This window comes from Pinus tabuliformis, chromosome 7 (assembly GCF_031772625.1).
Source record: "Pinus tabuliformis cultivar Carrire ecotype Pingquan chromosome 7, CPIR1, whole genome shotgun sequence".
In the NCBI taxonomy this organism is placed as follows: Eukaryota; Viridiplantae; Streptophyta; class Pinopsida; order Pinales; family Pinaceae; genus Pinus; species Pinus tabuliformis.
Window position 1 is genome coordinate 1,750,299,291 of NC_142293.1, and position 25,004 is coordinate 1,750,324,294.

At 40.2% G+C, this 25,004-nt stretch overlaps 1 pseudogene; it reads left to right on the top strand.

Moving 5' to 3' along the window:
- Window positions 1–5,824: 5,824 nt before the first annotated feature.
- Window positions 5,825–6,202, top strand: LOC149255338 (serine/arginine-rich splicing factor SR30 pseudogene; annotated as a pseudogene).
- The last annotated feature ends 18,802 nt before the right edge of the window (window positions 6,203–25,004 follow it).

The window sequence follows — 25,004 nt, forward strand, 5'->3', positions numbered from 1 at the left end:
CAAATGTTGCACATTTCATTCTAGTGAACTCTACTTTCTAAGCTGGTGATGTAGCACAGGTATTCATCAGATATGTGGTCAGATTGCATGGTGTTACAAAGAAGATTGTGTGAGATACAGATGTGAAGTTCACTTCCAAGTTTTGGAAGGAGTTATTTATAGGTTTTGGCACAAATTAATCATCAATACAAATTATCATTCGCAGAGATATGGACAGACAAAGAGGGTCAACAGGATATTGGACCACATGTTGAGGATGTATGTGATGCATAAATAGTGAAAGTGGGAAGAGTATCTTCCACTGGTAGAGTTTGCTTACAACTATGGGTATCAAGAATATTTGAGGATGAGTCTATTTGAGACATTGTATGGGCAGAGTTGCAATACTTGTATCAGTTGGAGTGATCCAATTAATAGGGTGTTGATTGGACCAAACCTGTTGGCAGAAATGGAAAAGGAAATGCAGGTAATCAAGAAAAATCTAAAGGCAACACCAGATAGGCATAAGAGCTATGAAAATCAAAGCAAGTTGTTCAAGGAGTTCTAGGTTGGGGAACATGTGTACTTGTGCATCAAACAAAAGAAGAGATCCTTATGGATTGGATCATGTGCGAAGCTGGCACCACGGTTTTGTGGACCCTTTAGTATTTTTGAGAGGATTGGGCCAGTAGCCTATAGACTTGCACTGCCTTTGACAGTGAAAGTATATGATCTTTTCCATGTTTCATTTCTTAAGAAGTATGTTAAATATGTTGATCACGTGATTGACCGGTGTGTATTATAGGTGAAACCAGATGGAGAATTCTAGCAAGAGTCCCAGTGTATATCACAGAAAAAGGTGATCCTGCTCCGAAACTAAGAAATCAAGTAAGTTAAAGTGCAATCAAAGCAGTTTGGGACCAGTGATGCTACATGGGATATGGCAGATGAGATGCAGGTTATGTATCCTTCCTTGTTTGCCAGTTGAGGCAAAGCCATTTTGGCATGGTGTTTTGGTATATGTCTTAGCATATGTTTTGGTATATCTTTTGGTGATGTTTGGTATATTTACATATATATATGGATGTAAATATTGCCATGAGCTATGTTATAAAGCTCCAATAAGTGGTATGGTTGTCATGTCATTATGATGTTATGTTTTTTTTGTTTTCATGTTGGTTTGCTTCTTAATATGTTAATCATTGTAAATACTACATCGAGCTAAGTTATAAAACTCCATCAATTTTTTTATTTTTTTTACAACAATTTCGAGGTTATAGGTGTTGTTGAACACAGAGGATGGTGTTCCCCCAAGGGGAGGGTTTTGTAACAACCGTAGTGAAAATTCCATGTAATAAAATTTACAAAAGGAAGAATAATAACCATGGTTGATGGGACAATTATTCCAAGCTAAATGTCGGGTAAGACATCCTAGTGTGTGTGTGTTCATTTGGTTATTAGTGTCTAAGGAAATTGGCAAAGGAAATGGCTAAGGATTTGGAAAGGAAAAATGTCAGTTTTGGCACATTTATTTATGAACATAATGGAAATTAGGAGAAAAGGGAGGTGAAAGGTCACAAGTTGCATGTGAGGAGGAAAATGAAGGAAAAAAATGGAAAATGGGGAAAGTAGAGGCCTCATTCATAAAAAATATTTTGAGGATCAATTGGTAGCTCTTTGTCAATTCAGTGTTGGAGTCATCTCTTTATTCTCTCTCTCTCTCATACTCTTGGATACATAGAGTTTACATGGATCACTCTTAGAGGGTGTGGCATACTTGGATTTTTTTAGCAAGAAGCTAAAGGAAGAGCAGGAAAGAACAAGAGGACGTTGGGATAATCAACTCTAGTGAGATTTTACTACAGGTACCAAGTTCATGCATGTATGTTTTGATCACCATTTTTTCCATTCATGACATATGCAAGGAGGATCGCCATGATTGATAGTGGATTGTCTAGCCTTGCCATTTATTGGATAGTCATGGTGATTGTGGGTTTATTTCCTTGTTTTGTTTTGGTTGGTTCCTCAAAGCCCTGGTTGAACAAACTCTTTAAAAGCCCTATAATAGCTTGGGTTGAGTTACTAGTCGTGGAATCCTTGGTTGGAAAGATGCTTTGGAATCCCTTGGTGGGTTGCGTTACTAGTCCTGGAAGACTTGGTTGGAAAAATGCTCTGGAATTGTGGTGGTAGCTATGAGTTGAGTTACTGGTCCTGGAAGCCTTGGTTGGATTAAACGCTTTGGAATCCATACAAAGCTTGGATAGAGACCAATCTGATGTTGGTTTTGTGATGTCTTATCATGAGGTGGAATCACTATTTGATGGGTTGAGGTGGATGGCTTCTAGAAGCCTTGGATGGTTTTCGATTGATGTGTTCTATGAGACCCCACATTGATACCTGGAATATGGCATGGGCTGAATGGCTAAAGAGAGATTTGGATTATCCATTATATGGTCAGGTGGAACGTGGAAGTCCCATCCCGGGTTTGGATTTTGCATCATCAATATGAGGTTATTTCTCCTAGTATTTCTATTAGTATATACTGGTTTATATGTGTATCATATGACTTTGATTTCATTTGTATTTCTATTGCTATTATGATGGTTATATACATGTTTTATGACATTAGTTATGTATGGCTCTCATCATGATTTTACTTGTAAATGAATGAACAATGCATCTATGACCTAATGGATGAAATGGAAGTCAATGTGTTGAGGCCTCAATGTCTCTTAACCATTCTCAGCTAAGTATGAGACCCCTATGTTTAGATATGTTATTTACACCTCTATATTACATATTCATGATATGTTTGACGAAATGGTTGTCATGTCTAGTATGGGTCTAGTCAAGGTATTATTCAAGTATTTTCTTTTGCACTGTCATTTTCCTGTTATATTATTTTTATGAAGATGTCATTCCATTCTTGATAATGACTTGGGCTCTGGGCTTGAAAAAATGCCTCAAATCCCGAGGAATATGACACAACACTAAGTGAAAAAATCCATAGATGTTGGCTTAGAGGCCTACAAGAGAATCCAAAGGTACTTGGATGTTGGCATGAGAGTGTCTAGAGGTCAAGTGGTCCAAAAGCTTAGTGGGACCGAGGGGCATGATGGTTGGCAGAAAGGTTGGATTGGTTCCTGAGAGTCCTAATGTTGATTTTGAATGTTCGTATGGTGTGATTACACTGGTTCCACTTCCTTAACATGACTTAGGAGGTCGAATCATATCATAGTGGCCTCTCATCGCATGTTTACCTTGGATGGCTAGTTGCTTGGGTAGATGTGGGAGGTGGGTGTTGCATGTACAATTCAATTTCATAAATTATTTTTCTATATTTATTTTCTCTATTTTTAAATATGATAACTTCGCTACATATGCCAAAATATTAACTTAGCAAGAATAGACCTAACAAAGTCATCGTATATAGTCTATATGATTATATATAATCATGAGAAAAAATGAGAGAAGAAATATAAGTAGAACATATAATAGAGTTAGAGGCAATTCATTATAAGAAATTTCAATTATTAGCAGACAAGATAGATAAGATAATATCATGGTTCGAGACTCAATTACAGAAAATGGATACTAAGTTACAAGAAATAGAAAAATGAAAATAATATCATTTTAAGTTGCAGGCAAAAAGGTCCTATATTAACTTCGATCCTAAGTGAAATTGATATTATTTCTTTAGTTGAAAAATATGATAGTGATGAGTGTAAGGTCCCTCTCATAGAAGTATTCATCTTGTCATTGGCATAGAACAAGAAATACTGTCATAGAAGGATTAGAGTCATAGACTATTATATAAAAAGGAATGTTACCCTCATAGTTGTTTTCATATGAAAGATCCTTTCAATCAATACTTTTGCATAGAAATATTATACATTAATGCTAAGAGGATTTATAAAAAGAATATATGTTATTTTATGCCTATTAATTCTAATTTTTTTAAAGTAAAACAATCTAGATAAAAATTCCTATAATACCCTAAAAGAAGATATTAATAGTTTGGGAAATGAAGATAATATCATCTTTATTGGAGACTTTAATGCTCGACTTTCACAAGTTATTCTTCTAAGCAATGATTCAAAACCTACTTTTTTATGGCTAAATGAGGACCCTATTTTAGCTAGTAGATGAAAAAAAGAAACTTCACAAACTAGATCGTGAATAATTTGTTTGGTATCAATCTATTCAAGCTTTGTAGCAGTCAAAGCTTCATAATTTGTAATGGTGTAATAAGTGGTCAAGTTGTGACCAAATGAATTGTATTCATGGGATCAATAGAAATATCATAAATTATGTTATGCTTGATGTCCCAATTCTAACAAAATAGTATATTTTTACCTCTTAAATGACCATAAACTTGACTATGATCATGAATCTTTAGCCTTAACTCAAAACTTTGCAACGCATGAAACCTCCATCAAAAAGATATTTGATAATCAAAGGAACCTAATTTTTGAAAAAAGTAATGTTGATGTCTTTTAGAAGGATTTAAATTGGGATTTAAACATACTAACATACAAGGACAACAATGAAGATTTCTATCATAATTTTACTACAACCCTTTCTATTTTCATTAACAAGTTCTCTATAATGTATCCTGTAAAAACAATAATAGAAGGACCAACTCTTTCTATGACAATGAAAATATAATTGACACAATAGGCATTAGGGATGGTTGATGCTTCTAATGACTATTTAAAACTCAGCTATAAAATGTACTATATAAAGAGAAATTAAGAGTGGCCTTTGCACCTATTTTAGATCGGATCATAAGATAATTTGGAGAAAATATCTTTAATTCATGAAACCAAGGAAAATAATATGATTCCCTTCAAGGAATTTAATTATTTATGAGTTCCATGATGCCATGGACACCATTTTGAACATTGCTATAAAGGATGAAATTGTTTCTTTAGTAGACATAAAGTTTGGGGTTAAACAACTTGTAAGTTTAAAAGATAAGGGCATTAAAGACTAACAAGACTATTTTAAAAAAAATACCTATCCTTATCCCATGTATACAGAAGCTCTTCAATTTGGCATTGAAGCATGCCTTCCCTAAACCCTATGCAAAAAATCTCACTGTAGTTATTTTTAAAAGTTGAGATAAAGTAATTTTCTCTAATTATAAGACTATTATGATTAGGTCTATTTTATACTAATATAGTGGAATCATTTTGAAAATGAAAATCACTAAAGAGTAAGTTAGATTTAGGAAATATCATTCAACTAATAACTACTTTAAGATAATTACAAAAAACAGTGTAATGATCAAGCTAATATTCTATGTTATTTTATTTACATTAAAAAAAAAAAAAAATCTTAATACTTGATAATAAAAATTTGAATCTGATCAAAATAATCTTACAAACTAATTCATCCCTTTTTTGAAATTGAAAACATTAAAATAAATAATACAATCCTAATTATTACATCGCATTTCAATTCAATTTAATATATAGGTAAATATTGTAAATAAATCCAGCAAACTTTTAAATTTAATATACACACATTACCACAAAAAAATCCTCACAAAATCAAATACAAAATATTCTTTATTTCCATCTAGTTTTCTAACTTAAGTATAATAGATTAATCTTTTACATGAAACATCTTTGAAAGATTAGCTTTTATCATGGTCGGCTTTGTTTAGAGTGTCCGATATACTATAAAAAGTTTAACGTTCCACTTCAATAAAATCAATATTGAAGTTGGTCATCTCTACCTAGTTAAGTATATTGAGAGTATCTCGATAAATATCGTCTAATTTGTTGTGCCATTTTGCACAGTATTAGGGAGTTTTGGATGCTGAATTAAAACGTTAACAATGGCTGGTCGAACATTATTTGTGGGAAATCTACCTGATGGTGTTAGGAAAAATGAAGTTGAAACCCTATTTGATAGGTGCAGACATATTGTCGATATTGATATTAAAATTCCTAGGAGCCCACCGAGCTTTTGCTTTGTTACATTTGAGGATGCTCGTGATGCAGAGGACGCTATTCGTTACTGTGATGGCTATATATATGATGGCAGACCATTGCGAGTTGAGGGTGCACGTAGTGATCGAGGCGGATTTTCATCTCCTGATTCTTACACCAGGTACCCAAACCGAAGTAGAGGCCGCAGCAGGAGCCAAAATCGAGGCAGGAGCTTAAGCCCCAGCAAAGGCTGGGGCAGAGCCAAAATCGAGGCAGGAGCTTAAGCCCCAACAGAGGCCGTGGCAGGAGCCAAAATCGAGGCATGAGCTTAAGCCCCAGCAGGGGCAGAAGTCCAAACAGTAGATACCACAGCCGCAGCAGGAGCAGAAGTCGCAGCAGCTACTGAAACTGGAGAGCAAGCCGTAGTAGAAGCCCAAACAGAATCAGGAACCATGCCGAAGCCGAAGCCCCATCCCCATTTGCAGTACCAGCAGAACCATCAGGCCCAGCAACTCTTCAATTCATGGATCACCATCCCTAGCAGTAGAACAAACAAATAACTGAGAATAATGTGACCGTCCCTAGCAGTAAAACCTGAACAAACAAATAACTGAGAATAATGTGACAGGAGAACAGTAATATTTGACAATATTCCAGGCCACTACTATGCAGCCAAGAAGTGGAATATATGGTTTTTGTTTTGGAGAACAGTGATATTTGACAATATTGTAGGATTTTTGTTTTGATGTCTTTCTTATTTATCTCTTAGAGGACACCAATTTTATTTTGCCGCCAAGAAGTGGAATATAGGGTTTTTGTTTTGATGTCTTTCTTATTTATCTCTTATAAGGCACCATTTTTTCTTAATAGTTTTGATATTGAGAAAGCTATATTTTAGTAGGAAAATAGGTGAAATGTTTACCTGAAAGGTTAAACATATTAATAACTACAACATACAATAATAAAGATTGAAGTGATTACAATGCAGTTTACGAAAAACTTTTATTAACGTAAAGTTAAATTTATTCCTAATTTTGTACTGCACCAGTTTTATTATTTCATGTTTCTCCCTTTCAATTACTCTTCCTCCCTTTCAATTACTCTTCATCATGATTAGTATCCTAAAAAAACTTACAAAAATAGCTCTCAAATTCGTTAATAATGTATCTTTATTGTTGTTTTTGTTATGTTATAAATACCTTATATTTATTTATAAGGCTATCCTTATACAACTCATTTTAACTAATGAAGTATCTTCGATCAAATGCACCAAAACATGAATCATAATATAATAAAACATGAACCTTAATATGCTTGTAGCACTCAAAAAGATGTAAACAATTTTTACTATTTCGTAGAGTTATCTAAGGATTTTTATCACATTTATCTCTTTTGAGTATGATTCTCTTCAAGTCAAAATGATAATAATTAATATCTTATAATTTATATCAGTTATAATACTTGATATTTTGACATTAAATTAGATAAAAATTTAATAAAATTTATAAAGCATAATTAACTAATGATAACATGAAAAAACTCATGTATGTTTAGATATGCTAAACATATATATCCTCAAATTGATTGTAAACAAGAAGAGGAAGGTAATGGAATGGTGTGGTGCAGTGTAGATGAAACAAATTATCTTTGAATGTCACCAAAAACGAGAACTCTTTAACCTATGTTAACTATGCTATTTTGAACCAATGAACAGCAGTGCAATTTGTGAAAGAAACTCGTGCATGGAAGTGGAATGGAGAAGTAATGATCAAGACCAAAGTGCATGGATGGATCTACGACTAAAGTAACTGTTGTAGCTTGCATGGACGTGAAAAGAACTGCGTTTGGTTTTGGTGGTTGGTTCAGACTACACCCCAATCCCTAACAGAGATGGCAGTGAGGTCCTTTCAACCTTTTTCTAGAGCTCCAATGAATTATAACTATCCTATTCTAACCTAAGCAACTGTAAGAAAATTCACCATAAACTAATCCTATTCGATATCATAAAAACAAAATCAACAGACTGTAAATTCGAATTGCATGTCAAAGTAAAGAAACAAAGTGTTGGAACGAAAGCCAAATAACATTACAACACAGAGGAGGTCTATTGCTCTTAGGTTGGGCTCTAACCTGAGAGCTATAGCTCCCTTAGAAACTCAGAATGAGATCAAAATCTGCCTGCCTTTATTCATAATCAAAAATCTGATGTCATGCCAAAACTGGCTTACAAAAAGAACCAACACCGAGCTGTAGCTCGCACTTCGAAATTACAATAGTAATGCAAAAGTTCAAAAAGCTTCTATCAAAGGCTACGCCCTCAGTATTTATGCAAACTGATAATCCAACAGGTTTCCTTGATTTGTGGAGCTCGACTGTCCAACTGAAGGTTAAACTGCTGATCCTGTAGAACAGTTGTAACTGCTGTTCCTGTAGAACGGTTGGCTGCCTCTAAGCTCGGTGGGGAGATTGGTTGGAGCTCGGAGCTATGGTGGGAATCACGAGGAAGGTCCCCAAGACTGTGGACATCCTCTCCTAAAAACCAGCAGTGCCCTCTTACTGTCTCCTTGTCTCCCTTTCCGTGGTCTTTGCTCCCTTTTAATGCCAAAAACCTGAAATCATCATGTATTAGTCACATAGATAGAATGCCTACCCTTCTTCCTACAAACAACACGAATATACTAAGAAATGAATGCATAAGTGGTAAAAGATGAATGGTTTGAGCAAAGAAAGTAGGCCAAATGAGCTCAAATTGTACCAAAAATTGGGGCTCATCATCACCCCCCAGCTAAACTATTTGCTCATCCTTGAGCAACTTTGCCCCAACTCCTTGTCCTTGGCCGAGAACTAGGGCCCGGAACATGCTCTTCCTTTCCTATTTTTGGTGGTCGTGCCTTTTCTTCCCCTGGTGGTGATGAGGGTGGCGCTTCTTCCCCCTTTTCCATTTCCTTTAGCCGGGCTGCAGAAGGCGATTGGCCTATTTTTCGTGTCTAGGAAGTTATTTTTGGGCTTCCCCTCTCGGGGGTGGCTGATGTTTTAGAGGGGGTTCTTGCACTGGGTGGAGTAGGGACATCCCCTAAAATGGTTTGGCTGCTGGGTGGAGGCTGCGGCTTGCCCGTGTTTATCCTCTTACTTCTCATGGCTTCAGATGGTAGAGGGGTCTCCCTCTCTCTCTTCTCCTTCAGCTTTGGAGGTGTACTGAGGGTGGCCAGCGCAGCTGCTGCCTCCTTTTCGAGAATACTAGCCTTCTCTCTCTTGCGTTTTTCTTCCTCAGAGATCCTTGTAGAGGGCCCCTTCTTTTCAGATCTCGGGCTTCCTGTAGAAGACCCTGCTTTGCCCACTTCCGGGCCTTCTGTAGAAGATCCTTTCTTTACCAATTTTGGGCTTCCTGTAGAAGACCCGGTTTTAGCCACTCTCGGGCTTCCTGTAGAAGCCCCTGCTTTGGTAATTTTCGGGCTTCCTGTAGAAGACCCTTTCTCTATCTTTAGGCTTCCTGTAGAAGCCTGTTTCTCAATGATTTTTGGGCTTCCTGTAGAAGCCCCTTTTTCCAATTTCGGGCTTCCTGTAGAAGCCTTTGTCTCTGTTTTCGGGCTTCCTGTAGAAGCCTGTTTCTGCTTTCCTGTAGACACAGGTGTCTCCACCTTTGCTTGCTTAGCTGCCTGAGTTTTGCTTTTTGCTTTGGTTGCAGGTGTTGATGAGGTACTTGGGCTGACGTGGACCACCTCAGCTTTGTCCATTCTGCTCTTCAGCCTCTTTTCTCTTGCTGACAAGATAGGTGTGCCACCTTTTTCTTTGTCATCCCTTTCCTCATGCTTCTTCTTTTGTTCTTTCTTCTGTACTGTGGTCGGGGTCTTCTCGCCTTTTTCTCTCTTTCCCTCAGCCACTGCTTCTTTTTCCTCACTGCTGGAAGAACCCGCTTCTTCAATCGACATTTTAATGTCTCCATCTCTTGTCAAATTCCGGAAGGATTCCAATGAGAGGGGAACCTTATATGAATGCAGTGCGTCCTCCACAAGAAGCTTGATGAACCCATGGTGGGCTATCTGATATCGTATGCCCTCTTTTAGCTTTGTGGCACACTCCATTAGAGACTGCAATAGGAAATAAGGGATGCTCAGTTTTTGTTCTACAGGAAGATCAATCCGGTGCCTTAATTCAGTGAGCAACCGAAAGTGATATGCATACACGATGCTAAAATGACCTTCACAAGTTATATATTTCATGATTTGCAAACTAACTTCATTCCATGGTGGCAACAGACTCGTTCTTCGCACCCCATTTTTGTCCTTCGAGAATTCCTCCTCAGGTGGAAAGAATTCTTTCTTTGCCTGTTGGCTCAGCTTTCTTTCTTCCTTATCCCACGGCAAACCCATAGGAAGTTCTGTAATCTGACTGATATACTGTGGGGTGAGCTTGAGGCTTAGGCCCCTGAAGGTTACTGTAGCCAGTGTTTTGGATTTCGGCCTTAGAGCTTGCAAATTCTTCGGCCACTTCATCATCGTAACCCTGCAATTTATCACAAAAAGATATCCATTGAACCCCTGTGAAGAGTTCTACCACCTACTGGTTTTCCCTTAACTTGGTTGAATTAGTGGGTTCCCGTCTAATGAACCCACCCGGCATGATGAACACGGTTTTTTTAACTAAAGGTGGAAAATGCGAAAGAGATTTGGTCTATTGAGACAGAGCATGCACATAATCCACAAAATTCAACACAGTCTAATTACACTGACATCCTGTAGAACGACAGTATAGGCACAGCAAACAACAATTTCACCGATATCTTTATGACCAGAATGTGGACGATGATCCTGCCACCTTTGAAAATCAATTGCATGAAGAGTTTCAGGGTTACCTTTTTCTGCCACCCTTTTTTTTTACGTGGGGAACCCGCCTTCCTGTAGAACTGCGTCCCTGTAGAGACTGCGTTCCTGTAGAGACTGTGTTCCTGTAGGAGCGGTGCGCAAATTTCGGGGAGGACTGTAGTTGGCCTACGCTCGAGGTGTGCTTCACTGGCGTTCTGGTAGCCAGAAGCTCGGCGTATCAAAGTGCAGAAGAGATCAGAATAGCCACTCGAGTTTGAAGTGGTGGTTGATAAATGCATGCGCACAATCTAGCCGATTAGATTTTGAATCGGTGAATTCTGTGGCGCGGGGGGTGAGTTGTCCCCGCCGGACCGTTGGGCGACGTCATCCATCATTCGCCTGCGTATTCACTTGCTGCCGCATCCATTCCCACAGATCTGCCGCCGCCTCTTTCTGTTAAACTTATTGCTTCCGACGGGATTGTTCTCACGTGCATGCTACTCATTCTCTTTGTCGTGGCCACCACCCAAACATCCAACTATACCATAACTAGCCGACGTGGCCAGTCGACTGGCCATACGGCCGCCCAACCATTCACTTTTACGCTGTGAAAACAATTCAAAGTAAAATTCATGCGATTTGATGGAAGGAAGGGTCGAGACACTTACCTGCGTGGCTGCACACGATTTTTCCAGTTTTTGGACGATGGTGAGTGGATCTACCTGCTCCATGCGAACTTACACAGACCCGGAGGCTCACGGTTACAGGATGCCGACGATGGAGTGGATGCTTTGGTTGCATGCGCCCGCGTTTCATTGCAGATGGCGGTGCTGTGAATGATATCCACTCTAGCAGGTTCAACTGTTACAGGATTCCCGCGGGGTGTCTCATAACAGTTCTTCCTCCTTGGGTGCATGCTGCACGACGGAGGATTTGGCCTTTCGATCACGCTCCCGGAGCTTCTGATGCCTGTGGTATGAGATCTCAGCACTTGTTTATCTTTGAAAATGGCTTTTCCCCCGAGAACTCATCGATCTGCTTTGCTGGTGCAGGGAACTTGGTTGCATGTCGACAAGGATGGTGGAGCAAGGTAACAACAATGTGCAAGGGTGCCAACAGAGGCTTGCATGCGTCCAAACCGATCCGTAGTCGCTAGATCTCCTTTTAAAATGAATTCTGGGCCGTCCCAAACTTCTACAGGAAGTTTCCTGTAGAACACAGAGCTTCCTGTAGAAAGTTCGGGCTTCTTGTAGAAAGTCTGCACTTTCCTGTAGAAAATCTGCGTCTTCCTGTAGAAAGACTGCATCTTCCTGTAGAAGATTCAAACCATGATAAAATTGCACATACCTTGAAAAAACATGGGTATCCTTGGAGGATGTGCTGGTGAGGTCCCTTGACAGCATGATAAGGACCCTTGGCTTTGAGTTGAGAGGCTTCCTCTCCTCCATAGAACATCTGCAACCTGCATGCAATTTTACCATATTTTTCTTATTGTTTTTTTCTTTTTTCCCTCTTTTTTTCTCTTCTCTTTTTTTTTTTGAAAGATAACAGGGGCGCCTCAAAGAGGTTTTCACCCGTGCCATCCGCCCTGAGCGCCTCAAAGAGGTTTTCACTCAAGGATCTTTTTCAAACCTTTTCCTTTTTTTTTTTGAAAGACAATAGGGGCGCCTCAATGAGGTTTTCACCCCTACCACCTGCCTTGGGCGCCTCAGAGAGGTTTTCACCCAAGGATCTTTATTATTATTATTATTGATTTTTTTTATTTTTTATTTTTTAAATCCTTCAGGGTATGCCAAAAGCAGAGGCAGAACCCTTCTCTATGACCAATACAGATTTCTCCACAGTTTTGATGAACTCTTGTCTTGAGAGAGGTCTCCTGTAGATCTTCAATCGATGCCCATTGACAAGCATGGGAATGGCTTCCTCATCAATGGTTCGAATAAGGACAGATCCATTTTCATGGAATTTTTCCACTGCATATGGTCCTAGCCATCTGGTTCTCAGCTTCCCCTTGAAATCTTTGTATCTGGAGTCATAGAAAAATGCCCAATCTCCCAGCTGAAATTACTTGTCATGGAGATGTTGGTCATGCCACACCTTTCTCTGAAGTTGAACCACTTCTGAGTGAAGGAGGGCCTGCATTCGGTGCTCATCCAATCCATTCAGCTGCAATAACCTTTCTTGCTGTGCATGGCTGAGATCTAGGTCCAGCTGAGCTGCCATCCTCAAAGTGTTGTATTCAAACTCAATGGACAACAAAGCTTTCTTCCCATAGACCAGCTCATAAGGTGTGAAGCTGGTGGTGGTCTTCCAAGTGGTGTTGTAAGCCCATGTGGCTTCAACCAGGCGATCTGCCCAGTCCTTTCTGCTGCTGCTCACCACCTTAGTCAAGATCCCTTCTAATGCTCTATTGGTGACTTCCACCTGCCCATTTGCTTGAGGGTGATAGGGGGTGGAAGTCCTATGCTTGATCTTGTGATGAGCTAGTAAGTCTTCAACCAGGTTGGATGTGAACTGGCTCCCTTGATGGGTGACCAGCTCTCTTGGGTAACCAAACTTGTAGAAGATGTTCTCTCTTAAGAACTCGACCACCTTTTCTTCTGTTGCTGCTTTGATTGCTTTAGTTTCTGCCCACTTTGTCAAGTAGTCAGTACACACAATGATGTAAGACTTTTGCCTCGAAGGGGGGTTGATTGGACCCACAAAGTCCATGCCCCACTTCTCAAATGGCTCAAGAGTCACTTGAGGGTGGAGAGGCATCTCATCCCTTTGAGTCGGTTTCCCCATTCTTTGGCATTGGTCACACTGGCTAACATATCTTCTGACATCTTGATGAAGTGTGGGCCAATAGTAGCCTGCCTGCAAGATTTTGAAGGCAGTTCTCTTTGCTGCAAAATGACCTCCACAAGGCCCATCATGACAAGTGAGGAGGATATCAAAGACTTCCTCCTCCCTTACACAACACCTTAAGATCTGATCGGGGCCAAGCTTGAACAGATTGCCCCCGATCCAAGTAAATGAGGCACTTTTTCTGATGATTCTGCTCTTCTCTCTGGAAGATAGGTGCGGAGGAAACTGTGCTGAAACAAGGTAGTTTGCTATATCAGAAAACCATGGAGAGAGTACTGAAATAGCAAACAGATGTTCATCGGGCATCTGGTCATCCACCGTTCCATCCTCATCTGCAGACACATCCAATCTAGATAAAAAGTCAGCAACAACATTTTCTCTACCTGGTTTGTCAACAATGGTCAAATCAAACTGCTGCAATAAAAGTAACCATCTAATAATACGAGCATTCACATCTGGTTTATTCATTAAATATCTGATTGCAGCATGGTCAGTATGTACAAATGTTTGATAGCCAGTAATATAATGTCGGAACTTGTTCAGTGCATGGACCACAGCCAAGAATTCTTTCTCGGTTACAGTGTAATTCAGCTCATCTTTGGTCAAGTTTTTGCTAACAAAGTAAATGGCATATTGAAGTTTTTTCTCAACTTGTCCTAAAGCTGCACCTATGGCTTTGTTCGAGGCATCAGTGTGGATGTGGAAAGGTAGGGCCCAGTTTGGACCTCTCAAGATTGGTGCTGACACCAACTTGTCCTTTAATTCATTCAAACTCTTCTGACAATCGTCAGTCCATTTAAACTCCACATCTTTTGCCAACATGCCAAACAATGGCGAGGCTAGCTTGTTGAAGTCTTTAATGAATCTCCGGTAATACCCTGCTAATCCTAAGAAACTCCGGACATCCCTTACCTTTTGAGGAGGTGGAACCCTCTTGATGAGAGCAATTTTGTTAGGATCCACCTGCAACCCTTGGCAAGAAATGGTATGGCCTAAGGGACAAGTTCATCTCGGTGCATTTGGTTAGGACTTTTCCCAGATTGGACAATGCTTCCTGGAAGTTGGCCACATAAGGAGTAAAGTCATCCATATAGATTTCCACTGCATCATGGACCAACTCCGAGAAGATGCTCAAGACAGCTCTCTGGAAGGTAGCAGGAGCATTGCATAGCCCAAAGGGAAGGACTCGGTAGGCAAAGGTACCCCAAGGACAAGTGAAGGTGGTCTTATCTTGGTCTTCCGGGCTGATTTGGATTTGGTTGTACCCGCTAAACCCATCCAGGAAAGAGAAGAACTTCTTCCCTGCCAGTCCATCCAACACTTGATCTATGAAAGGTAGAGGGAAATGGTCTTTCTTGGTAGCTTTGTTCAATTCTCGGTAGTCCACACAGATTCTCCACTTCCCATTTTTCTTGGGAACCAACACTAGAGGGGACACCCATTCACTATCTGAGATGGGGTAGATGAATCCGGCATCCAACAGTTTTTGCAATTCTTCCTTGACAATGTCCTTAAGGGCTGGATTCATTCTCCTCTGAGGTTGCCTAACCGGTTTACAATCCTCTTTGATGTATATGTGATGAGTACAAACCGAAGGATGAACTCCTTTCATCTCCTTATAGCTCCAAGAAAAAGCATCTAAGTGGCTGGCCAACAGGCTACACAGCTCCTTTTCCTAGGAAGGAGATAGGGAGGAGCTGATCTTTAATGCTCTCTCAGGGTCGAACTCCACATTCTTAACTCTGGGAGTGACAGGGTTGGTTGTACAAAGATCCACTAAGGTGCTAGCTTGGGCATCCTCCACCATTTTCTCTAAGGGCAATGCACTGGAAGGTGGATTCTGGATCAAGTCTCGATCAAGTCATCCTCGGTTGGGGGGTCTCTTCTAGTGGTATCTAAGGTGCACAGAGGTGCGGAGTACACCTCATCTTCCTCTCCTTCTTCCAACCAGAGAGGTAATTCATGCTCTAAGGAGGGTTGGGCAGGAGGGTATAGGACTAGCTGCTTGGATATGGGACCATTTTTGATGGTCATGTTTCCTGCTCGACAACTTATGTAAGCATCTGCAGTAGCTAACCAAGGCCTTCCCAAAATGAGAGGATATCCAGTAAGCTTTGCCTTTGGTTGCAGAACCAGGAAGTCTGCAGGGTATTCCCAAGAGTCAATAGAGACCAAGACATCCTCCACAATCCCTTCGGGAGTTACGGTGGAGCGATCTGCTAATTGCAGTACTGTCGAGGTCTTCCTCAAGGAACCCTGAAGATTGAGTTTGAGCATGGTATCCCTGGTCATCACATTAATGGCGGCCCCCAGATCAATCAAGGTGTGAGGTATGATGGTGCCATTGATGTGGACACCTACTACAGGACTTCCAGGATCTAAGTACTTTGGGCAGATGACTTTTCCTAGCATCAGGTCAGACAGTTGTCCTATGACATTAATGGTTGAGGCATCTTTCTTCCGCCTACCTGGGTGTTTGAAGCACTTTTCCTTAACCAGTTTGTTGTATATTGGCACATCCTTGATGGCTTGGAGAAGTGGTATTTTTACACACAACTGCTTGAGCTCACCCAGAAGCTCATCCTCCTCTGGGTTGGGTTGTGTGGTGGCTGTTAGTCTCTCAGGAAAGGGTGGAATAGCCTTTGGTTCACTTTCCTGTTTATCTTCCTCATCCTCTGGGGGAGGAGGTTGGCGATCTGGTAGAGTCTTTCCAGATCGAAGATTGATCTCCTGGATCTCCACAGCATAGGTAGGGCATGAGGTTTCCCCAGTGTATACCTACTGGGCCTGTCTATTGTTGGGGTTCGGGTTCGGTTGAGCAGGCATTTGAGGTTGCCTTGGAGGAGCAGGAGGTAATGGCTGAGGTTGAACTGGTGGTGGAGGCAAGATGGCGGGAAGAGTGTTGTATTGGGGCCTCCACCCCGACTAAGGTGCATTCCATTGAGGCTGTGGCTGGGCATGTGAATGATATGAATGAGAAGTAGGTTGAGTGGGGTACTGAGGTGGATAAGACCATGGAGGAGTCATGGACCAGGAAGGATGAGCAGGGGGACCCCAGGAAGGCATAGGAGTTGATTGGTTGGGGCTGTAATAAGCTTGAGGTGCCCCTTGCATCCCCTGCTGATAAGGTCTAGATCCTTGTGGCCTCCTTTGGTTGAGGTAATAGAGAGGTTCAGTGGGAGCTTCTGTCCCTTGGTACATGGCTTTAAACCCAGGTAAGGTTGGACACTGATTTGTGGGATGGTCCTCCTCACAAACGAAACACACTTCAACCGAATGCAATGGACATTCGTTCTTAGGGTGTCTCCTTGTGCACCTAGGGCAGAAGACAGCCAAGGCTCTCTCAGCTTCTTCTTTCTTTTGCTGAATCCTGAATGTGTCAAGTTGCATGGCAATGGTCTGTCTCACCTCACTCTTAAGATCTTCTAATTGATTTGCAAGCTCATGTTTGGAGAAAGGAACACTAGTTGGGGGGAGGTTTCCCCTACCTCGTTTCCTAGCTGCCCTGGAGTGGTTTCTAAACACAGTCTTGATGTCCTCATAAGGCAGTTGGTAAATGTCCCCCCCAGCTAACATGTGAAGGGTATCTAATAGGTCTTCAGGGACTCCTCGGAGCAGGACCAACTTGAGGGATTCAGGGTCAAGTGTGCACCTGGCCCGCTTATAGCTTAGTTGGAACCTCTCCTCATAGTCCTCTAAGGACTCATCATTTCCCATGGTCATCCGAAAGATTTCTCCCTTTGTTTCCTTGGACCTACAGTAATCCCAGTACTTGGTATTGAAAGCTTGTTGCATCTGAGCCCAAGTGGTGATACTATTCCCAGGTAAGCCCATGAACCAGTGTAATGCTGCATCCTTAAGAGTTGAAGGGAAGAGTTTCAGCTTTTGCTCATCTTCAGTATAGTCATAGGTTCTACAAAGGACAGCAAACTCGAATAGGAAGGTATCAGGATCTTCAGTAGTCAGTCCATAGAAGTGAGGTAAGGCGGAGGGGCTAATGTTCTTCGTTCTCATCTCTCCATTGGTCTCTCGGATGGGGAAGGCACCTTCTATTCTCTCATCTTCTCTTCTATTGTCAGCCATAGCTTCAGATGGAGTGGTCTCTAACTCTTCTTCTACTATAGGATCTTTGTATATCTCTGGATGTTCACCTATAGGTTCTTCTGGGTCACTGTCACCAAAGAAGAGAGAAGGGTGACTCAGTGATGTGGTGGGGGTGTTGGGTAGGAATTTGCCTGATTTATCTCGGTTCCTACGAGGCATGAAATGGAAAAGACTTTCTTTTTCTTTTGATTGTTTTTGCTTTTTTTTTCTTTGGTACCTGCAAAACTGAAACAGATTGATCTACAACTAACTATGAAAGATGCAGAATTAAACTGAAAGCAGGAAAGAACTAATCTACTTTACTCAAATGAAATTGCAAGAATGGAAATGCTAGTCTACGCTTGCAGAAAGGAAATGCTAATCTATGAAAGCAGGAAATGCTAATCTATGAAAGCAGGAAATGCTAATCTACGAAAGCAGGAAATGCTAATCTATGAAAGCAGGAAATGTCTATGCTACTTTTGCAGAATGGAAATGAAATAAACTACTGAGCAAAAGGCAAGAGTAAGAAAATAGAAGAAAAGCAACAATTACTAATACTCTGACGCTTCCCCGGCAACGGCGCGAAAAAGATGGTGGGATCCAGTATTGTAGCAATAATGCTACAACTCCTGGAGCTTCCTATCTCTAATTTTATCAACCCGGTAGTTCGTACAAACTTGGAAGCGACGGTGCTGTATGCACAAGTACTAGCTCTTGTCGCAGTTGTCACTTGGTCAGCTGGCACAAGTCCGCTAGGGCTCAAGCCAACTTCTATATGCTCTCAGAAGAAGCTTTATGAGTGATGGACGAAAGCTGACTCAAAGGAGGCTAATCTATTTGCAGAAAGAAATTGAAAGCCAACAAATCATGAAAACACTAGTAAACCCTAATTTGACTAGCTAGGCCCTTACAATGCAAAACTGTGAATGAAACTTCTACCAATGATGCCATTACTTGCAGTGAGCTGAAATACATGCATCTAAGCTACTTGCATCTGAAAATACATGTTTTTGTATTTTTTCATTAAGTGATTGGATTTATTGTGATGATGCTTTTGATTAGGGTTTGACTGTGCAGGAGCGGTTCGAATGGAAGGAAAGCATGGGCAAGGTCAGGGGGGCTAGGAGAGGCCCTAGAGGATCTCTAGCATCAGTCCACAGAAGTCTACCACGTTCGGATGCTCAGCAACCGAGTTTGCAGGCTTCTAAAGGAAGTCTGCAGGGGATCCTACAGGAAACTCAGGGGTTCTACAGGAAGTCTGTGAAATTCTACAGGATGTTCGACCGTGGGAGTTTTGGGAGATGGTGAAGTGATGGAGTGGTATGGGAGGATAGGTGAGATGGAGATGGAACTGGTGATGGCTCAGGAGCAGAGAAGTCAGATGGAGAAAGAGTGCATGCAGTGGGTTGATGGCTGGAAGGATGGGATCAACGAAAGGTTAAGTAAATGGAGCTACGTGAGTAATGGAAGAGCTGGAAGGTAAACGAGCTGAACAGAGGTTGGTTGAGTGGCTTTAGGTGTGGTTGACAAGAAGAGGAAGGTAATGGAATGGTGTGGAGCAGTGTAGATGAAACAAATTGTCTTTGAATGTCACCAAAAACGAGAACTCTTTAACCTACGTTAACTATGCTATTTTGAACCAATGAATAGCAGTGCAATTTGTGAAAGAAACTCGTGCATGGAAGTGGAATGAAGAAGTAATGATCAAGACCAAAGTGCATGGATGGATCTACGACTAAAGTAACTGTTGTTGCTTGCATGGACGTGAAAAGAACTGCGTTTGGTTTTGGTGGTTGGTTCAGACTACACCCCAATCCCTAACAGAGATGGCAGTGAGGTCCTTTCAACCTTTTTCTGGAGCTCCAATGAATTATAACTATCCTATTCTAACCTAAGCAACTAGAAGCAAATTCACCATAAACTAATCCTATTCGATCTCATAAAAACTAAATCAGCAGACTGTAAATTCGAATTGCATGTCAAAGTAAAGAAACAAAGTGCTGGAACGAAAGGCAAATAACATTACAACACAGAGGAGGTCTATTTCTCTCAGGTTGGGCCCGAACCTGAGAGCTATAGCTCCCTTAGAAACTCAGAATGAGATCAAAATCTGCCTGCCTTTATTCATAACCAAAAATCTGATGTCATGCCAAAACTGGCTTACAAAAAGAACCAACACCGAGCTGTAGCTCGTACTTCGAAATTACAATAGTAATGCAAAAGTTCAAAAAGCTTCTATCAAAGGCTACGGCCTTAGTATTTATGCAAAATGATAATACAACAGGTTTCCTTGATTTGTGGAGCTCGACTGTCCAACTGAAGGTTAAACTGCTGATACTGTAGAACAGTTGTAACTGCTGTTCCTGTAGAACGGTTGGTTGCCTCTAAGCTCGGTGGGGATATTGGTTGGAGCTCAGAGCTATGGTGGGAATCACGAGGAAGGTCCCCAAGACTGTGGACATCCTCTCCTAAAAACCAGCAGTGCCCTCTTACTGTCTCCTTGTCTCCTTTTTCGTGGTCTTTGCTCCCTTTTAATGCCAAAAACCTGAAATCATCATGTATTAGTCACGTAGATAGAATGCCTACCCTTCTTCCTACAAACAACACGAATATACTAAGAAATGAATGCATAAGTGGTAAAAGATGAATGGTTTGAGCAAAGCAAGTAGGCCAAATGAGCCCAAATTGTACCAAAAATTGGGGCTCATCACTAAACATCTTATGATGGGAGTGATTAGAATTTTGTTTTGGGAATCCATGCACCTATTGGATGAATACCAAAACATGAATGTGATGTGAGGTGGAATCATATTGCATTCAATTAGAACCATTTATAAGCATCATTTGACATGTGTAGTGTGTAAAAATCTTTAACTAATGGACTTACAATGTTCACATGTATATCAAGATTCTTTTTTGGGTGTGATGGCATGAATATGGGTGTGTTGTCTCACAAATATGTATGTTTAGCTATTTACCTCATGCCTTCTTCATTAAATTCATGTATATTATGATCCATGGATGTTACTCATTTATGCTTAAAATTCAAGAATAGTCGAATCATTTTGTTAGAGATATGATTGGGATGCATGAATTTATATGTTTGGATTGTTGAGAATGTCATTCCTAGTTGTAGTTTGGTTTCACTTATTGTTAGGTGTAATTTTTTCTTGTTGATAAAGTTATTGTCAAAATTTTCAAGTGATAGTGTGCTAATGAGCTTCTTATCAACATGATGCTTTTTTTATAATAAAACCAATTAATTGATTTTCAAACTATCATGTCACTATAAATTTGATAATATAAATCAAAATGTGAAACTTGTGACCTATTAAGCTGTAACGGTCCCTTTTACGAAAAATATAGTAAATAACAGAGATGAACTTAAAACAATTGAAATATGTAGGGAATAACAATAAAAAGAAAATAGAAAAAGATATTAACAATAAAATCACTAAGCCATTTTATTAAATCATGAAAAATGAGTACATCAAAGAACTCATGAAGGAACCTGGGCTTCCCAAGAAAGAAGAACAAAACCCTAAAATATCTATCCAACCCAATAAGTGTATGACTCAGATTTATGACATACATGACCCGGTAAATGATCTGCAACTAATACTATATGTAATTGATGATGTATGGATTGAATAATGCTTGGATCAACCTGAAACTCCACCCATAGACTCCTTGCCAAAAACCCATAAAAACCCAAATATGATTTGCTCAATTCCCTCTGGTTCCACATCTAAGAAAATGCAGTGTTTGGTCTGGTAAATGAAATAAACAACCTAAGATGGAGAAAATGAACTATGGTATGAGGAGTCTGATTGGTTTGAAATTTGGTGTGTGACATCCTCGCAGAAAAACCCAAAATATTAACCCATAAAGGGTTTGGTCCGAAACCTAAGAGAGAGAAACCTCTCCAACTAGTGCGAATTGCCCAACTAGCCATTTGGTGCGAAACTCTACTATAAATGTTCCAAAATTGACCGAATAGAAACTCCATAATCCTCTGATAATTTTCCACAAAATTCTGTCAACCCCCGAGCCTTAAGGAGATCCTATTCTACTCAGAAAAAGAGGCTATGTAAGCTTCCTCTAGGGAGACACATGCACTTCTACGAAGAGAGAAATTCAACCTTCAAATATGGTCCAATCAACTGCTAAAATCTCCACCAAAATTCTAACTTCTAGATGCTGAAGTGATTCTTGGAAAATCTCCCCCACAAGCTCCTCTACAAAATCTACGAGTGGCCAAATTAAGCAATGCCTCACATATATGAAATGCACACTACTAGCAACTAACTAAATTGAAGCTTAAGTGAAGCCCTATGATGGACCCCTCTTATTTTCTAGCTAGAAAGGCACACAAATTTCTTCGAAACCGGGTTGGATATTGCTTGGAATCCTTATGCTCAATGTCACTCCAAACCCTTGCGCTAACCAACTCACAAGAAATCCATTTATAAAATCAAAATTGGTAAGAATGAAGTCCCCTTCCCTTTTCTCCCCCTTATATAATTTACCTTCACCTTTCTCCCTTATTTTCTTTTATTTCTTAAGTGAGTCACTAAAGTGGGTTTTCCTTTTAATTAGTTACTGACATTTTTTTAGACCCCCTTGGTGCATTGAATCCTCTGGTAACCCATGACCCTTGCTGAACTATACTCCCAACCATGGATATCTCTAGATGCCTAGCCCACTGAACGCCATGAGAGAGATCAAATGTAAGAACACATGTACATTTCACAACTCCACCATGTGAATGTTGTGCTTCACACAATTCATGTCACATTGTCTCACTAGTCAGGTAAACGCATAAGATATGTCTAGGTAACTCTGCCTATTTCTACCCAATGTGCATAGGTAACCTAACAATACTTCAAGCTCCATCTATGTATGTATGAAAAAGGGTTTCTCTGACACTCTAAAATATATGACTCTCGCTGCTTCATTAGGGATTTCAACTGTTCCCCAACGTGAGTCAACTTCACCAATGACTTGGCACACACTACCCTAATGTCCTCCAGTTCACCATTTTGTTGTAATATGGTTTCTTGGTCTGTCTTGGCCTTCTTCTTCATTGTTGGAAGGATGGATTTATGCTATTGAATCTATTGTTGGTGAAAATTCTCTAAAAACCTTGTCATCATTCTGGATAATTTTGTGCCTAATGGAACCTTACCAATAGATAGCCCTTTGGGTACATGCCGTGCTCACTCTGCCATTGTCTCAACTGATCCATCAATGGGATCTCCAATACTGGTGGCTCCTAAGTCACACTAGGTAGATCTAAGTATTTTTCACAACCACTCGTATTATCTACCTCATGCTCAACCTCGTCATTAGGCTTGCTATCAGGAAACACCTCAATGTAGTGGGCATTGCCCTTAGTGTACCTGTTCCCTAGGTTCCATGCATCCTCACATGTGAAGCAAATTTTCCTTCTCCAAAGCTCCCTTCTAGTCTCATCATCTAACTATCATATCCTATCCATTCCTTTCGAGGAGGTTTGGTGTCCTTTCTATCAAATCTCTCAATGAGTCTTTATGTGAACTTTGTGTATGATGTCATGCCTACATGAACCAAAGTGACCAACCCATGATGCCACCATTCATGTGTATCTCTAACCAAATGTAAGGAAACATACTTTATAGCATCCACCTCTCAAGGGGTTTAGCTGGAGGTATGTGTCCAACTTTTACACCCACTCTTTGGCAAAGCTCCTGACTAAACCATCACAGCTAGGGAGGGTTATATTCCCCATTATCTTCTGTATGTCTTGATTTGATTGAATTCCCTTATATGGTGTAAATGGCTCCACCCCTATGGCATGCACACCTCTAGGGTCTCTGCCATAAAAAGGGGGACGTCTTTGGCCTGTCATCTTACTGCTACTCAACTGAACCAACATTTCTATTATTTTCTCATTCTTCCTAAGTGTTATGAAACTAGCTCACAAAAAGATAGAAAAGATAGATCAACACCTTATAAATAAGCCTCTTTGAGGGGGCAACCTCCTTTACATTACGCAAATGAACAATTCTTGGATGATACAAATGACAAAACCTCCTTTCTATATATAGGAGTCTAAGGGGTCACAATATAACCAAATTCGACCTAACGATAATAATATAAGGGCACAATAATAACAATATGGGGACAATAGGGGCACAACAATAACAATAAGGGATATAATGACAATAGTAATGAGGGAATCACTAGTATTATAGGGACCTAACATGCCCCTCTCCTTCAAAAAATTGTTGTCCTCAATGCTTGAGTAGTTCTGAATGCTTCTGTATAAAATTCTCATCCTCCCATGTGGAATCTTCAAGGGATAAGTTCTTCCATTTGATGAGATACTTTGAAATTGATCGATTTTGTAGCTATCGAGTTCTTGTTTCTTTGACTGCTTCAGGTTCCAATATGATTTTTCCTTCCTCATCAAGTTTTGGAAATATGTTTGAACTGGAAGCTCCAATTTGTATGTCATAGTACCTATCTTTTGCAACACCTTGTACGGACCATAATACTTTCGTGATAATTTATTATCCTTCTTAGCTTGCTTTAGGGACATTTGCTTATATGGTTGTAGCCATAGGAATACCCAATCACCTACATCAAAACTTCTTTTGTTGTTATGTTGATCTGCCTGCTATTTCATTCTATTTTGTGCCAAGGTGAGGTTATCCTTTAAGAGTTGGAGAACTTGTTGCTAATGCTCGATGTGATCTTCCACTACCTGAACCTTAGAATTTTCTCTTAAATATGATGTGATGGATGGTGGATGATATCCATAAACTGCCATAAATGGGGTCATTTTTGTTGCAGTATGGAAGGAAGTGTTATACCACCATTCATCTAGAGGTAACCATTTGACCCATTGTGTCTATTTATCAAATACAAAGAAATGAAGATATTCTTCCAAACATTTGTTTACTATCTCAGTTTTCCCATCAGATTGAGGATGATAAGATGAGCTATGAGCTAACTGAGTACCAAGACAAGAAAATAATTTTGTCCAAAAATTTCCAGTGAAAATGGGATCTTTGTCGCTCATAATAATCTTTGGGTTTCCATGTAGCTTTTGAATTGTTTCTATAAATGCAGTAGAAACTGTACTCGCTTTAAATGCACGAGATAATGCACAAAAGTGTGCATACTTGGTAAGTCTTTCAAATACCACCATGATAACACTCTTTCCTTCGGACTTGGGTAAACCTGTGATAAAATCCACTAAAACCTCCTCCCAATGTTGGCATGGAATGGATAAAGGTTGTAATAGACCTAGGGTCTTAATTGTTTCAACTTTATTTTGTTGTAAAACCAAACATTCCGCCAC